The following is a 16297-nucleotide window of genomic DNA, read 5'->3' as shown; positions in this document are numbered from 1 at the left end:
AGTATATTGAAGTTCAGAAACTTGCTCCTGAAGCTCCCGAGTGGCTCGAAAGAGTCGAGCCTTTGGTGACGCTTAAGGAGTTTTAATATGATGAAGCCACGCACCCCCGGGCGGATAGTGTTGTTAATTATTGCTCATTGCGCTCTGTAAGTGTATTTGTGTACTGTGGTTCTTGCCGAAGTCAGGGAATAAATAAAAAAAAAAAAGTCAGGATGGCCGAGCGGTCCAAGGCGCTGCGTTCAGGTCGCAGTCCGCTCTTCCGGGCGTGGGTTCGAATCCCACTTCTGACATAAATTTTGTGCAATTTTCTTTCTTGCCAAGGCTGATAAGGAACAAACGGATTGATGTTCCGCTTCTGCTTTTTTTTTTTTTGCTTCCTTGCATAATCCCTGAAAATGGCAAAAATTCCCGTATGTCTATTTCGGCCAGCTAACTCCTAGAATTGTTTACGAGACGATGATGTCGATGAGCAACAAGCGTCTACAAGCCCGACTATAGCCAGACCCGGTTTTAAAAGCAGACCACGCAAACATTAAAAGACTAAAAAAAGCACTTTTGAAGCCGGCTTGCATAGCGTTTTAACCTGGCGGTGACGAATCATGGCGCAACGCTTGATAATAATAATGAATTTATTTGCGTCGCTCGTTAGGCGATGCCGGAGGCCTGCAGAAAAAACTGCCACACCGACAGCTCAACAGAACCGGGGGCCCCCTCTCTGGCAACACTGAGCTTCAGTAATATCAAAACATTTGAGACGACGACGAAGCGGCAGTGGGCTCTCGTGGCGCGCTGTTCTGTTCTGTGTCGTGGAGGCTGGCTCTATAATTAAAAAAGGGCTCCCAGTCTTGGGTTCTTCTCGACGTCTACCTTCACGGCTCCTCTGGTCGTGACACTGGTGGAGGTGCGGCCGATGCTCCCTACTCCTGAGGACGACTCGACACGCCCGCCTCTTGTGACCACCCCTGTCCATCGTGCCAGCCGGAGGCTCCGAGGCTTGTCCCCCGAGGCCCTCCCTTTTGTCGGTGAGCCCTCGACTACCCCTACGCTCATGGCGACGCCAATACCCGCCCTGCCTCCGACTGTTCCTGCAGCCAGCCCTACCTATCTCACTCTTCAGACCCCACGAACGCCTAAGCCCTTTCACGGTGACCTGTTTGAAGATGCAGAAGATTGGTTGGCGCACTACGAACGGGTTGCGACCTTCAACTGCTGGGACGCCGCTACAAAGCTGCGTAACGTGTACTTTAGCCTTGAGGACTCTGCACGTACCTGGTTCGAAAACCGTGAGGCTACTTTCTCGACGTGGCAGGACTTTCGACGTCAGCTCCTGAGTACGTACGCCAACAGCGACCGCCGGGAGAGCGCGGAGCGTACCCTGTCCTCTAGAATTCAGCTTCCCAATGAGGGTGTTGCCATGTACGTCGAGGATGTGACGCGTCTTTGCCATCGCGCCGATCCGGCCATGCCTGAAGAAAAAAAGCTGCGGCACCTCATGCGCGGCGTGAAAGACCAGCTCTTTTCCGGCCTCGTGCGGAACCCGCCCAACACCGTCGCGGAGTTTCTGGCCGAGGCCGTCCACATGGAGAAATTGCTGCAGCAGAGATCGCAACAGTACGCCCGGCAACTGCGTCCGTCGTCGACACTGTCAACGTTGGACCGATTCGACCACGATCCCAGGACGAATCCGGACTCCCTTCGCGAACTCATCCGTTCAGTGGTCCGCGAGGAGCTGCAGCACCTTCAAGGAACCTTTGCCCCTCGCGTCGATTCCGTCACCAGCGTCATCCGCGAGGAAGTCCGGCAGGCCCTCAGAGCACCAGACGCTGCAGTTGTGCCGGCGCCGCAACCGACTCCATACGATCCCGCGCCGTACCCGACTCCGGTCCAGCCAGTCACGTACGCGGACGTCGTGCGCCGCGCGGCCCCATCTCCTGGGCCTTTGCCTTACACCGCACCATTGGTCGCGGTGCACTCTGCTCAGCCTACTCCTTACTGGGCGGATCGGCGCCAGGCACCGCGGAAGACTGACCTCTGCGCACTCCGGATCAACGCCCGCTCTGCTACCACTGTGGTGAGGCCGGCCATCTCTACCGGCGGTGCCCCTATCGCCCAATGGGACTACGCGGTTTTTCTGTCGACAGCCCCCGTCCACGCCCTGGAGAGCGCCCTCAAGACATCGCCGAGTATGTCACCCGCCAGCGTAGTTCACCATCTCCTCCGCGCCGCGAGTCGCGATCGCCCTCTCCACGCCGGTCTTCGCCCTCTGGGTCCCGTTTCGCCTCAGGACAACGTGGTTCCTCGAGCCCTCGTCGGGAAAACTAGCTCCGGCGGCCTTTGGAGGCGAGGCCGCCGAACGCCGTTCCGACGCAAAGCTTCCACCGCCGCAGCAACTTAATCGCCCCGACGTCGGATGCCGCAACGCTGCGCAGTTTTCCCCGACGCGCCTTTCGACTCGCCGCGATGCCCTAACCCCAATCGCCGACCCGCTTCCGCCGCCGCACGTACCCAATCGCCCCGACGCCGAACGCCGCATCGCCGAAGAGTTTCCCTCAACCCGCCGCTTGAATCGACCCGACGACGCAACCCCAGTCGCCGACCAGTTTCCGCCGCCGCACCGACTGAGTCATCCACAACAGCCATCGACGGGCCGCGCTGAAGGAAGGGTCTCTTTGGATATCCCTGTTCTCGTCGACACAAAGGAGGTTAGCGCGTTGGTCGATACGGGCGCAGATTACTCTATCCTTAGCGGACGGCTTGCGACGGCCCTGAAAAAAGTGACGACACCCTGGGACGGTCCCGACATACGCACGGCAGGCGGACATCTTGTCGCACCACTCGGCATGTGTGCGGCCCGGGTTACCGTTCGAGGCTGCACATTCGTTGCCACGTTTCTCGTTCTCCGCGAATGTTCTCGCGATGTCATCCTTGGCATCGACTTTCTTCGCGAGCACGGTGCGATCATAGACCTCCCGAACCGCTTGGTGACGTTTTCTACCGCAATGGCCACAGAAGAACCAGCGCACCAGGGTTCTCGGTCCGCCCTGCGAGTCGCCGACGATAACGTTACGGTGCCACCACGTGCCAGCATTCTCACGAGAGTTACCTGCGACGAGCCACATAGGGGACTCCGGGTTGTCGAGCCTAATGTCTCCCTCGTACTCACTAAGGGGGTTGCGGTGGCACGGTGCCTTGGATCCTTTCATGAAGGTTGTACAGAGGTCCTTGTCACCAACTTCTGCAATGAACATCGACATCTGTTCCGTGGCACAGCCATCGCTTACGTCGACCATGTTCAGGAAGTGGCCGAATGCTTTGCTTGTGCGGAGGACACACCTGAAGCTGACGCCGAAGCGGTCACCAGCGTAGACATAAATCCTGGCCTTCCACCCACTGAAAAGAGGCAACTCCAGGACCTCTTGCGGGAGTTTGGTGCCTGTTTCACGTCGTCGTCCAAAGTGCGCCAAACGTCGATCGTTAAACACCGCATTATCACGCATGAAGGAGCCCGACCCATCCATCAGCAGCCCTATCGTGTGTCCCCTCGTGAGCGAGATGCTATTCAAACACAGGTCGAAGAGATGCTCACAGACGGCGTCATCCAACCGTCAAGCAGTCCGTGGTCGTCTCCTGTCGTCCTCGTGAAAAAGAAAGACGGGACACTACGGTTCTGCGTCGACTACAGGAAGCTGAACAGTGTGACCAAGAAAGACGTGTACCCGCTACCGCGTATCGACGACTCCCTCGACCGACTTCGTCAAGCCAAGTACTTCTCTTCGGTCGACCTCAGAAGTGGTTATTGGCAGATAGAAGTTGATGAGAGGGACCGTGAGAAAACCGCATTCATTACACCGGACGGGCTGTATGAATTTCGCGTCCTCCCATTCGGGCTCTGCTGTGCTCCTGCCACGTTCCAAAGAATGATGGACACCGTTCTCACCGGTTTGAAGTGGCAGACCTGTCTTGTTTATCTTGACGATGTCATCATTTTTTCCGCAACGTTCACGGAACATCTGCACCGCCTCAGGACTGTCCTCAAAGCCGTTCGATCCGCCAACCTCTCTCTCAAACCAGAAAAATGCCACTTTGGGTTCACCGAACTGAAGTTCCTCGGGCACGTCATTAGTGCTGACGGAATCCGCGCTGACCCAGAGAAGCTTGCTGCCGTTGCTGCCTTTCCGGTCCCCTCCCACAAAAAAGCAGTCCGACGTTTTTTGGGCCTGTGCTCCTATTATCGCCGCTTCATTAGAAACTTCGCCCAGCTCGCCAGCCCTCTGACTCTCCTAACCCGTGATGACACGTCATTTTCTTGGGGCAACGAACAACAGACTGCCTTCGACGAGTTACGACGCCTACTCCAATCACCGCCCATCCTGGCACATTTCGACGAAGATGCCGATACGGAGGTGCACACGGATGCGAGCAACGTCGGTCTTGGCGCCGTTCTAGTTCAGCGGCAAAACGGTGTCGACAAAGTAATTGCCTACGCCAGCCGCGCGCTGTCGCGTGCTGAGTTGAACTACTCTACCACGGAAAAAGAATGTTTAGCGGTAGTCTGGGCCGCCGCCAAGTTCCGCCCATACCTCTATGGCAGACCGTTTCGTATCGTCACCGACCACCACTCGCTGTGCTGGCTGAAAAATTTAAAGGACCCTTGCGGCCGCCTAGCACGTTGGGCATTACGCCTGCAGGAATTCGATTTCACCGTCACCTACAAGTCAGGCCGGAAACACACCGACGCTGATACCTTGTCACGCGCTCCCGTCGAACCTCCTCCGCAAGACACCACCGACGATGATAGCTTCCTTGGAGCGGTCAGCACATCTGAGCTCGTTTCCAGACAGCGTGCCGACGCCGAGCTCCGTCTGCTCATCGAACATCTCGAAGGTGGGTGCCCTGAGATACCACGAAACCTAGCTCGTGGACTATCGTCCTTCTGCCTGCGGAGAGGGGTGCTTTATAAAAAGAACTCTACTTCAAGTCCGACAACTTACCTGCTCGTCATACCGTCTGATCTGCGGGATGAAGTCCTCCTTGCCTGCCATGATGAACCGACTTCCGGCCACCTTGGAGTTACCCGCACCTTATCCCGAATCCGGCAGAACTATTACTGGCCCAACCTAACTTCAAGTGTCAAGCATTATGTCCGGACATGCCGGCAATGCCAGCGGCGAAAAAAACCCGCGCTCAAGCCTCCTGGACTGCTTCAGTGCATCGAGCCGCCACAAATACCATTCGACAGAGTCGGCATGGACCTTCTGGGGCCATTTCCTCTCTCGTATTCCGGCCACAAGTGGATCGTAGTCGCCACAGACTACTTGACCCGCTACGCTGAAACGAAGGCCCTGGCGCGAGGTACTGCCGCCGAAGTTGCCCACTTCTTTATGCACGACATCGTGCTTAGACACGGCGCCCCATCGGCCGTCATTACTGACCGAGGCAAGGCGTTTACAGCCCGACTCCTACGTGACATCTTAGCGCTTAGCCATACTGCTCATCGACCGACAACAGCGTATCATCCCCAAACCAATGGTCTAACGGAACGGCTCAACAAAACATTGGCGGACATGATCTCGATGTACGTCGACGTTGAACACAAAGCCTGGGATGAGGTCTTGCCGTACGTCACCTTCGCATATAATACCGCGACGCAGGAAACCACCCAGTTCACCCCGTTCCGTCTCGTGTATGGCAGGGAGGTCCGCATGATGCTAGACGCCATGCTGCCGTACGGCGACGCAGAGCTTCCCCCTGAAGCTGGCCACTTCGTGGAGCAAGCAGAGCAGGCCCGTCAGCTGGCCCGCTTGCACATCAAGGACCAGCAATCCGCTGATGCCCGACACTATAACCTTCGGCACAGGGACGTGCACTACGAGCCGGGCGACCACGTGTGGGTGTGGACACCAGTGCGCCGCAAGGGATTGTGCGAAAAGCTTTTAAATAGGTATTTTGGCCCGTACAGAGTCCTGCGCCGCCTGAACAGCGTCAACTACGAAGTTGTCCCCCATGGAACTGTGGTCGCCGGCCCTCAGCGTCAACGGCCTGAAATCGTGCATGTAGTGCGCTTAAAGCCGTACTTTTCGCGTGACTGAGCTTTGTGTTCACGCTGTTTCGTACCTTTTCCCCTTACCCCACGTGTGAACTTGACTCTCCCTGCATGTCATCTAGAGCGCACTGTATAATTCACCTCACCCCCAGTCTTTTTTTTTTTGTTCCTCCTCCCCTCACTGTACATACCCCATTCCACATCGAGACGATGTTTGCTTTCGCGGGGGGGAATAATGCCACGCGCCTAACGCGCCGCGTGGCCTTCGCGCTGAGTCGAAGACGACGACGAAGCGGCAGTGGGCTCTCGTGGCGCGCTGTTCTGTTCTGTGTCGTGGAGGCTGGCTCTATAATTAAAAAAGGGCTCCCAGTCTTGGGTTCTTCTCGACGTCTACCTTCACGGCTGCTCTGGTCGTGACAATATATATACAAAAATACCACTCATTGAAATATTGGTGCATGGACGGAAAGGAAGAGGTACGCATGGCATATTGCAAGACAAAAATTTACAATGTGCAGTTATTCCAATATGAAGAAGCCACCTTACAAAGTTTAAAGTCAACATGAACAAACCTGGAAGGTATTACACTAATAAGGTAAGTAATTCGGCAGAAGACTTGGCTCAAGCAACAAAGCAGAATAGCTTCCCCAATGGTATATATGTATACTGCTGGGCACAGACTACTGCAGTGAAACTAAAGGATCTGGGACCCTAACGATGCTATTTTGTGGTCTTGTTGATACATTTTTATTGCGAAAGCAATACTGTTCACACTTTGAGCTCTTCAGCGTAGCGCGGCGGTGAACGCGTTTGACCTTTAGCGCGACCTTAGACATGACATCATACTAGCTGCGAAAAACCAGGGCCTCAGCTCTGCTCGTCAGTGTAGAGAGGCGGTAGACACGGCGGGCGGTGAGCCTCTCGCTTCTCCCACTAGAGGCGATGCGGTAGGAGTGACGTCACACCACCTGTGGAAGAAAAGGGCCCCAAGTTGTGCAGTCGGCGGAGAGTGGCGGTAGACACGGTGGGCGGCGAGCCTCTCGCTTCTCCCGCTAGGAACGCTGCGGTCGGAGTGACGTCATACCACTTGTATAAGCAGAGCTCCAGCTCGTGCCGTCGGCGCAAAGCGGCGGTAGAAACGGCGGATGCGGGCTGAAGAAACGGATGAAGTTGCTTTCGCAATTTCCGGGCTTAACCAATCTGAGCCTCTGTCAATCTTGTTTGGAATCAGCTCCACATTCCGGGCATCTGCTCACAAATTAGACAAGCTGGATTCTTTCCGACTGTGTGGTACTGCCTCCACTGTAGTTGGCGTTAACTGCGTACACACCTGCTGGCCGAAGAGAACATTCTCGAAATGGGCGACATTTTTTTCGCTACACATTAAAGTATATGCGAATTTCCCACAAAGTAATGGTAGCGGACTCGATTATTTTGTTGTACAAGGTATGTAACAATCTCGGCAACCTGTTCTTTTTAAGATTTTCAAGCTATATGCTGTCCAAAACGTATTGACTGACCCTCTCTCAGTATGCCACGTGTTATATATGGTACGGTGAATTTCTATGTTTGCTAATACTGACGTAAGAAACAGATATTATTTCATGATCTCAGGTCCGTATCGCTTGTGTAGGCGATAATCATAAATCTCTGCTACTTTTATTACGCTACACGTCCGGAATAAGTGCTCAGAGGAAAAGTCCAGGGGGACAATTTCCACAGTTCATGACAAATTTTTTTGGTGGACATGAATTTTATGTAGATTACTTTCCGTCCTAGAGGCCTAAACTAAGTGACAATAATTAAGTCTGGAATAAAATGAAGTGTTATGCTGTAACGTCATTGCATTACGTGGTAGTACTGTTCCGGTACACGAAGCCAATTACTTGCGAGAGTTTTGTTGTTAAATGATTTATGTGCGCCCCCGCCGCGGTGGCTCAGTGGTTACGGCGCTCGGCTGCTGACCCGAAAGACACGGGTTCGATCCCGGCCGCGGCGGCCCAATTTCAATGAAGCCGAAATTCTGGAGGCCCGTGTGCTGTGCGATGTCAGTGCAGGTTAAAGAACCCCAGGTGGTCGAAATTTCCGGAGCCCTTCACTACGGCGTCCCTCAGAGCCTGAGTCGCTTCGGGACGTTAAACCCCAATAAACCAAACCATTTATGTGCGCGTCCCAAGTCAAGTTCTCATGAAAGACAACACCCAGTGTTTTAATAGAAGGCACGATCTCAACTGGAATTGATTTCAGCAAGGCGCATTTAGTTATCGTGTTTTTCTTATCTCTGGCATGAAATAAAATTGCTTTTGTCTTTTGTATATTTATTTTCAGTCTTTTTATGTCAATATTTCTAGTTTAGCAAGTATTTCGTTCGATCTCGAATTACTTCAGTTTCTTTTCCTGACAAAAAGACACTCGTATCACCAGCATAAATGACAAATATTGCTGTTGGAGATATACTTACTGAATTCATATATTCATGTAATTAATAAACTCTGCCTCGCTCCTGTATGACGTGGAGAAAGAGGAAGATGACGTCACGAATGTTCACGTTTGGCTCCGATATTTTGTCGTAATCCTATGAAAATTTCCTTATGTATACCACTATACCTTGGCCAATCCCCCCACGTGGGTATGTGCCATTATAAAGAGGTGAAGAAGAAGAAGAATGGTCATGTTTCTGAGGTTGTTGTCAACGTTTCTAGATCTAAAAACGTTGGTTGTTGTGTTCCATAGTAATATTATAGTATCTTCAGAAAAGAACGACTGTGGCAATACCATGTATGTAATATCATCATCATTAGCGGCAATCCCCTACATTGAAAAGGTGTTTCAAGTAACCATATCAAGGCCTTAAAAGAAATTCTACACCGCAGGTGTTTGACTCATGCTGATGTTCGTATGGTTTTGCATTGTGTTGTGCAACTCTTTTCTTTTTAACTTCGCCTGGGTGGTTCATTGCTGAGTGATAATTATGTAGAACTTTTAATGTGTATTTTAGGTTGTAGCGGGTTCAGTAAAGTAGCATAGCCCATTCAGTTTATAGTAGCTATTCACTTCCTGCGTAGTCTTTTTTTTTTTTCAAGTATTTGAGAAATCTCGCGAAATAAGAAATGATCGGCTGCTGACCCAAAAGACGCGGGTTCGATCCCGGCCGCGGCGGCTGGAATTTCTTTGGAGGAGAAATTCTAGAGGCCCGTGTACTGTGCGATGTCAGTGCACGTTAAATAACCCCAGGTGGTCGAAATTTCCGGAGCCCTCCACTACGGCGTCTCTCATAGCCTAGTCGCTTTGGGACGTTAAACCCCATAAACCAACCAAACCAACCAACGAAATGAAAGACCAGTTGACTGCCCTGACTGCTTTTTTTTGCGCTAGCGTATGGTAGAGCTCTGAACAGTGTTTTGAACGAAAGAAACGTGGCGTGGGCGCTGACCGCATCGAAGTGAGCTGCCGCCGCTCAATATGTCTGGCTGTCTGATAAGATAAAAAAAATAGGGCGGCTACATTAAAGACGTGGCTTCGCCACGTTCCCTTCCGATTATATTTGCTGTGTGTGTTATGACAGTTAACAAAAGCCTCATCCCAATCGGCTTTCGCTGGCTTGCCTATCACTTATCAGAGACGTCAACTCGCTCTATGTTCCCTACAAAGTTGCTGACTCTTTTTCGGGCCGAAGCTGACCTTGGCGGCCGCTGTGACGTCGACACGGTCAGTTCGCACGCTTCTATCGCTCAAAGCGGGCTTGAGGGTGGCGAAATTTGGTAACTCGAGAGCGGTGACGTGGTTTCCGTATTTTTTTTTTTACATTTCGTGAGTTTTTTTATAAACTGCCAACAGAACCATGCAGGAGGAGCGTTTCGAAAATCAACATAACATGCTTTTTCTAAACGCCGTCGACAACTTTACGAAACGCTCTTGGGGAAAAGAATATTACAAATTTTCTGCAATTGCCCGTAGCTAATGAACTAATCAACTGACAGTAAAAACACTCTGAAGTGCGCAACACGACCGCAAACGATATGTCGTTGCTTCAACGACCTGCGTTGAATACGTTTCCTTCTAGCCTTCCCTCCGGTTACTTTTTTTTTTATCATCATCATGATATCAAATTTTTATCATCATCATAAACACCCTGTGTGCGCATTCATACAGCGTCAGCAAAATTATTTTTCGTTCGGTAACTCGTCTCACCTCCCCACGCTCCGCATATGGAGTTCAGTGTTCGGGAACCTTGAAACAATGATTGATCGCCACAAAATAGTAATGTGTTTTTCCATCCAGCCCACTGCCTAAAACTTGTGTCACATCCAAGACTTCAGGGTCGACCTCATGGTGTGTTATATTTCTGTTCTTCAAAGAAATTAGTTGCAACCTAAAGTTTCTGATGCCACACATCTGAATCAATGCGTATGAACTGGCGCTATCGACGGCCTAGCTAGTCTCAAGGGTACAATTCCTGGTTCAAACTCGACGGTAAGAAAGAAGTGCAGAAGCGAAGAAGATTTTCGCTTCCTGAATGCTTTTTTCATATGGTGAAGAAGAAGAAGAATGCTTGGCTGACACGTGCGTCAAACACTCCATGTGTACCGAAAGGGCACATTAATATCAGGTGAATACTTGCCCGTTTAATAATAAAGGCTCAGAATTTTTAATTAACATTGTTATTAGACTAAAATTATTATTTATAACTAAAACTTATATCCAATAGCTACATTTTGATAGCTAAACTTGTATGACCTCAGGCTAGCATTACTCCAGACGTGTCCTGTCAGGATGGCCGATCGGACCCCGCAGAACAATTCTGGTTTCAAGTCCCATTGCCCATGCCAGACTCCGAGACATTTATCGAGATTAACAGCGCTACCAGTTTGCCTGCAAAACCTTTCGGTTACTTGTAACGCTTCTACAATACTTTTGCGATCTTCACAAAAGAGGGCAACATCATCTGCATATGCCAGTATTCGCACCTCACACGCTCCCAACCTAAAACCTCGGATGTGCTCGCTCGCAGTTATCATCCTACAAAAAGGCTCCAAATAAATTGCAAAAAGTAGAGGGGACAGTGGACATCCTTGTCGAACAGAAGCCCTCACATCAATTCTTTCAGATAATATTTTGTTTACCATAAGTCGTGTCGAGCAACATGCATAAGCCATTTTAACCCCATTGAGAACAACCGAACCAATACCAATATGTTCCAACAAACAATAGAGTATTTCATGAGACACCCGATCAAATGCTTTTTCAAAGTCAATTTGAACCATAGCCACTTTCTTATTTAAAGCATCGCAGCACTCGAGCACGCTGCGTGCTACATGAATATTTTTAAATATGCTTCTTGTTTTTATGCCACACGTTTGGTGAGGCCCTACAATATCCTTTATGACGTATTGTTCTGCGGGGTCCGATGGGCTACAACTCCCGGAGTTTATTTGGGAGTCCCGCTGGACAGATATGGGGAAAATACCAATTACTGGAACGAAAAAGCGGAAGAAATGCGGGACCGGACCAAGGGATGGATGGGCCGTAATCTTTCTATTTTCGCGCGCGCAACTGTATGTAACACCTTTCTTGTGGCAAGGATCATGTATTTACTTCAAGTATTATATTGTGCACGAACCAATATCCAAAGGTTTCATCGGGTTTTTGCGGTCTTCATTTGGGCGTCCAATTGGGAACGAATTCGCAGAGATAATCTCGTCCGGAGAGTAAAGGTCGGGGGACTGTCTCTAATGAATCTCTATGTACGACAGGTTGTTTTAAGGTTTTGTTTCCTGCGTGACCAAAATGACCCCTTCCTGCGAACAGTCATACAAACCATGTTATCCAGTGCACTTCCAGAATTCATTGTCTCTTCGTGCAATGCTCGGCGGTACACAGTGTCTCGCTTCCTGCGAGAGGTTGTCTGGTCATTCAGGTTTTTGCAAGTGCGGTTCTCGCTAGAGTATTTAGCGAATGTAACGCCGAAGCGCTTATACAAGGATCTTATTGAACAGTTGTTTCCAGCGCCACTGTACAGAACCTTATACTGTGAAGGCCCTGGGAAAGACGTTCTCAGGCGAGTTAAAAAGATGACTGTTGCACCTGGCGTCAAAACATTCTTTTTTAAATTACACACAGGAACGCTACCAGTAAAAACATGGCTAGAGGAAAAGGGCCTTTTTGTTCCTTGGGGTTCGAACTGTCTCCTGTGTAGAAAACCGGAGACGGTAGAACACGTGTTCCTCGATTGTTGGGATGCGGTGTTCTACTGGGATGTTTTGCAAAGAACCCTAAAAAAGGACTTGCCATTGACACCGCGCGGAATTCGGTACTTGACCACTGAAAGTGATGTTGCACAGTATGACCAGATTATGTTATTGGGCCTTCACAGCATTTGGAGGAGTAGAATGGCTGTAAGACATTGTGACTTGGATGCACGATCGGTATGTGGTTATTTTGTGGAACATGTGTATAAGTTAAGAGAAGTCTTGAAGCAACAAGATTGCGCGGATGATGTATTGAGTCTGATGGACCAACTTGTGTTAATGAAAGTCCATTAGACACGGTTGTCTGCCAAGGGGCACGACAACTACGATATTTTATTGATGTATTCATTCATGCAATAAAGAAAAAAAAAAATGTCAGGATGGCCGAGCGGTCCAAGGCGCTGCGTTCAGGTCGCAGTCCGGTTCTCCGGGCGTGGGTTCGAATCCCACTTCTGACAGCCTATATTTTTAACTTTTTTTTTTACTGATGCCGGATGAAAGGTTGTGATTGTTGCGTATCCTTCTGTCCCAAATAACCTGCAGAACCACATGGATAACGCGGGTGCTCATTAGAACAAGGCATAGACCTCAGACGCGTTGTTAAGGTCATAATGCGCAAAAATGAACAACATTAAAGCACACTCCGAACTGCGCTTCGTTTTAACCTGAGCTAAGTCCAGTAAAATTACTGTCCACCATCTTACGGTTCAGACATTGCTGAGGCCTCTGCCTACACGCACTACTTTCCTTCGTCTTCTTTCCGTCTATTTTCTTCCGTCTTCGTCTACTTTCCTTCGTACTACTTTCCTTCGTATTCTCACCGGTAAACTCGTAGCCTCCTCCGTATTCATGTATGCATGACTTGCCTGAAAGTGGTACCCGCCCATGACATCTGTGATTCACTGTGGAACACTTAGGTCTTCATAGAAACCACCTCCATCGGTGAACTTCAGATGTCGCACGTTTGGATAGCATCGCGCTTATAGACCGGAGTTCTTAACGGCCAGGCTAGCGTCAAGCGAATAATTTTCTGTTAAAACTCAGAGTTCTCGTTAACCAGAAGCCGAGAGAAATCTCCAGTCTTTGTGGCTTCCTGGAAGCTTCGATGACGCCTTTGCAAGAGAAGCGCTTTATGTGTACCGGGCAACCACATCAAAATCAAGAGAAGACTGGAAGGTTACGGACATGGAACAGATGAAAACATTGCCTGGACGGAGTCATCGTTAGTGGTGTTCTACGTCACCTGTACGTCCGAGGTGTAAGAGATTCGTCCTCATCATTTTCATGTGCAGCCGCCCAACTGTCATGGAGGACCATACATAGAACTTGTGCATCCTGTCGACTTATTACAGCCTGTGGCCGCCGAAGTTCTCTATAAGCTTAAATGCTGCCGTTGTTTCCCGCCCACGTTCGGGAGGTGTCACTCGACTAGCGGCTGAGCGATTGCGGGAGATTTGCCGCCGCGGTGGCTCAGTGGCTATGGTGCTCGGCTGCTGGCCCGAAAGACGCGGGGTCGATCCCGGCCGCGGCGGCTGAATTTCTTTGGAGGAGAAATTCGAGGCCCGTATACTGTGCGATGTCAGTGCACGTTAAAGAACCCCAGGTGGTCGAAATTTCCGGAGCCCTCCACTACGGCGTCTCTCATAGCCTTAGTCGCTTTGGGACGTTAAACCCCATAAACCAAACCAAACCGATTGCGGGAGATTTGTCTCTTACGGTAAATGAAAGACGTAGTAGCTGTCTCACTACTCGGTGGACACCTAAAACACGCCCTGCGCGAAGGGATGGAGGTAGGAGTGAAAGAAAAATTGGCAGAGGCTTAGCTTGGTTAAGCCCGGAAGGTTGCGAAAGCAAATCACGAGAAACTTTAGCGACTAAAGTAGTGAAAGGAGAAAGCCTGAGTGCTGCACGGAACGCCGGAATTAGCTTGAAGTGCTACTGAGGTGTCCACTAAACCACAGAGTTGGTATGGCGCCTTTCCTTTCCTCCAAATCAACGCAGTCTACAATGCTGTCTATGTCAGAGGGCATCAATGAACGCCGGAATCAGCTTAAAGTGCTATTGAGGTGTCCACTAAACTACAGAGTTGGTAAGACGCCTTTTCTTTCCTCCAAATCAACGCAGTCTACAACGCTGTCTATGTCAGAGGGCATCAATGAACGCCGGAATCAGCTTAAAGTGCTATTGAGGTGTCCACTAAACCACTGAGTTGGTATGGCGCCTTTCCTTTCCTCCAAATCAACGCAGTCTACAATGCTGTCTATGTCAGAGGGCATCAATGAACGCCGGAATCAGCTTAAAGTGCTATTGAGGTGTCCACTAAACCACAGAGTTGGTATGGCGCCTTTCCTTTCCTCCAAATCAACGCAGTCTACAACGCTGTCTATGTCAGAGGGCATCAATGAACGCCGGAATTAGCTTAAAGTGCTATTGAGGTGTCCACTAAACTACAGAGTTGGTAAGACACCTTTTCTTTCCTCCAAATCAACGCAGTCTACAACGCTGTCTATGTCAGAGGGCATCAATGAACGCCGGAATTAGCTTAAAGTGCTACTGAGGTGTCCACTAAACCACAGAGTTGGTATGGCGCCTTTCCTTTCCTCCAAATCAACGCAGTCTACAATGCTGTCTATGTCAGAGGGCATCAATGAACGCCGGAATCAGCTTAAAGTGCTATTGAGGTGTCCACTAAACCACAGAGTTGGTATGGCGCCTTTCCTTTCCTCCAAATCAACGCAGTCTACAATGCTGTCTATGTCAGAGGGCATCAATGAACGCCGGAATTAGCTTAAAGTGCTATTGAGGTGTCCACTAAACTACAGAGTTGGTAAGACGCCTTTTCTTTCCTCCAAATCAACGCAGTCTACAACGCTGTCTATGTCAGAGGGCATCAATGAACGCCGGAATCAGCTTAAAGTGCTATTGAGGTGTCCACTAAACCACAGAGTTGGTATGGCGCCTTTCCTTTCCTCCAAATCAACGCAGTCTACAACGCTGTCTATGTCAGAGGGCATCAATGAACGCCGGAATTAGCTTAAAGTGCTATTGAGGTGTCCACTAAACTACAGAGTTGGTAAGACGCCTTTTCTTTCCTCCAAATCAACGCAGTCTACAACGCTGTCTATGTCAGAGGGCATCAATGAACGCCGGAATCAGCTTAAAGTAGCTTAAAGTGCTATTGAGGTGTCCACTAAACCACTGAGTTGGTATGGCGCCTTTCCTTTCCTCCAAATCAACGCAGTCTACAATGCTGTCTATGTCAGAGGGCATCAATGAACGCCGGAATTAGCTTAAAGTGCTATTGAGGTGTCCACTAAACTACAGAGTTGGTAAGACGCCTTTTCTTTCCTCCAAATCAACGCAGTCTACAACGCTGTCTATGTCAGAGGGCATCAATGAACGCCGGAATCAGCTTAAAGTGCTATTGAGGTGTCCACTAAACCACAGAGTTGGTATGGCGCCTTTCCTTTCCTCCAAATCAACGCAGTCTACAACGCTGTCTATGTCAGAGGGCATCAATGAACGCCGGAATTAGCTTAAAGTGCTATTGAGGTGTCCACTAAACTACAGAGTTGGTAAGACGCCTTTTCTTTCCTCCAAATCAACGCAGTCTACAACGCTGTCTATGTCAGAGGGCATCAATGAACGCCGGAATCAGCTTAAAGTAGCTTAAAGTGCTATTGAGGTGTCCACTGAACCACAGAGTTGGTATGGCGCCTTTCCTTTCCTCCAAATCAACGCAGTCTACAACGCTGTCTATGTCAGAGGGCATCAATGAACGCCGGAATCAGCTTAAAGTGCTATTGAGGTGTCCACTAAACCACAGAGTTGGTATGGCGCCTTTTCTTTCCTCCAAATCAACGCAGTCTACAACGCTGTCTATGTCAGAGGGCATCAATGAACGCCGGAATCAGCTTAAAGTGCTATTGAGGTGTCCACTAAACCACAGAGTTGGTATGGCGCCTTTCCTTTCCTCCAAATCAACGCAGTCTACAACGCTGTCTAT

At 49.9% G+C, this 16297-nt stretch overlaps 2 non-coding genes across 2 annotated transcripts; both read left to right on the top strand.

Annotated features, from left to right (window-relative positions):
* The first annotated feature begins 206 nt into the window (after positions 1–206).
* Positions 207–290, top strand: TRNAL-CAG (transfer RNA leucine (anticodon CAG)). Its single transcript has one exon. It is a non-coding gene; the product is annotated as a tRNA-Leu (tRNA).
* Positions 291–12665: 12375 nt separating this feature from the next.
* On the top strand, positions 12666–12749 carry TRNAL-CAG (transfer RNA leucine (anticodon CAG)). The gene has a single exon. It is a non-coding gene; the product is annotated as a tRNA-Leu (tRNA).
* The last annotated feature ends 3548 nt before the right edge of the window (positions 12750–16297 follow it).

The sequence above is a fragment of the Amblyomma mixtum genome, chromosome 9 (genome assembly GCF_055824585.1).
Source record: "Amblyomma mixtum isolate Tamu chromosome 9, ASM5582458v1, whole genome shotgun sequence".
Lineage (NCBI taxonomy): Eukaryota > Metazoa > Arthropoda > Arachnida > Ixodida > Ixodidae > Amblyomma > Amblyomma mixtum.
The sequence above is the reverse complement of the archived record's forward strand: the minus strand, read 5'-3'. Positions and strand labels throughout refer to the sequence as shown.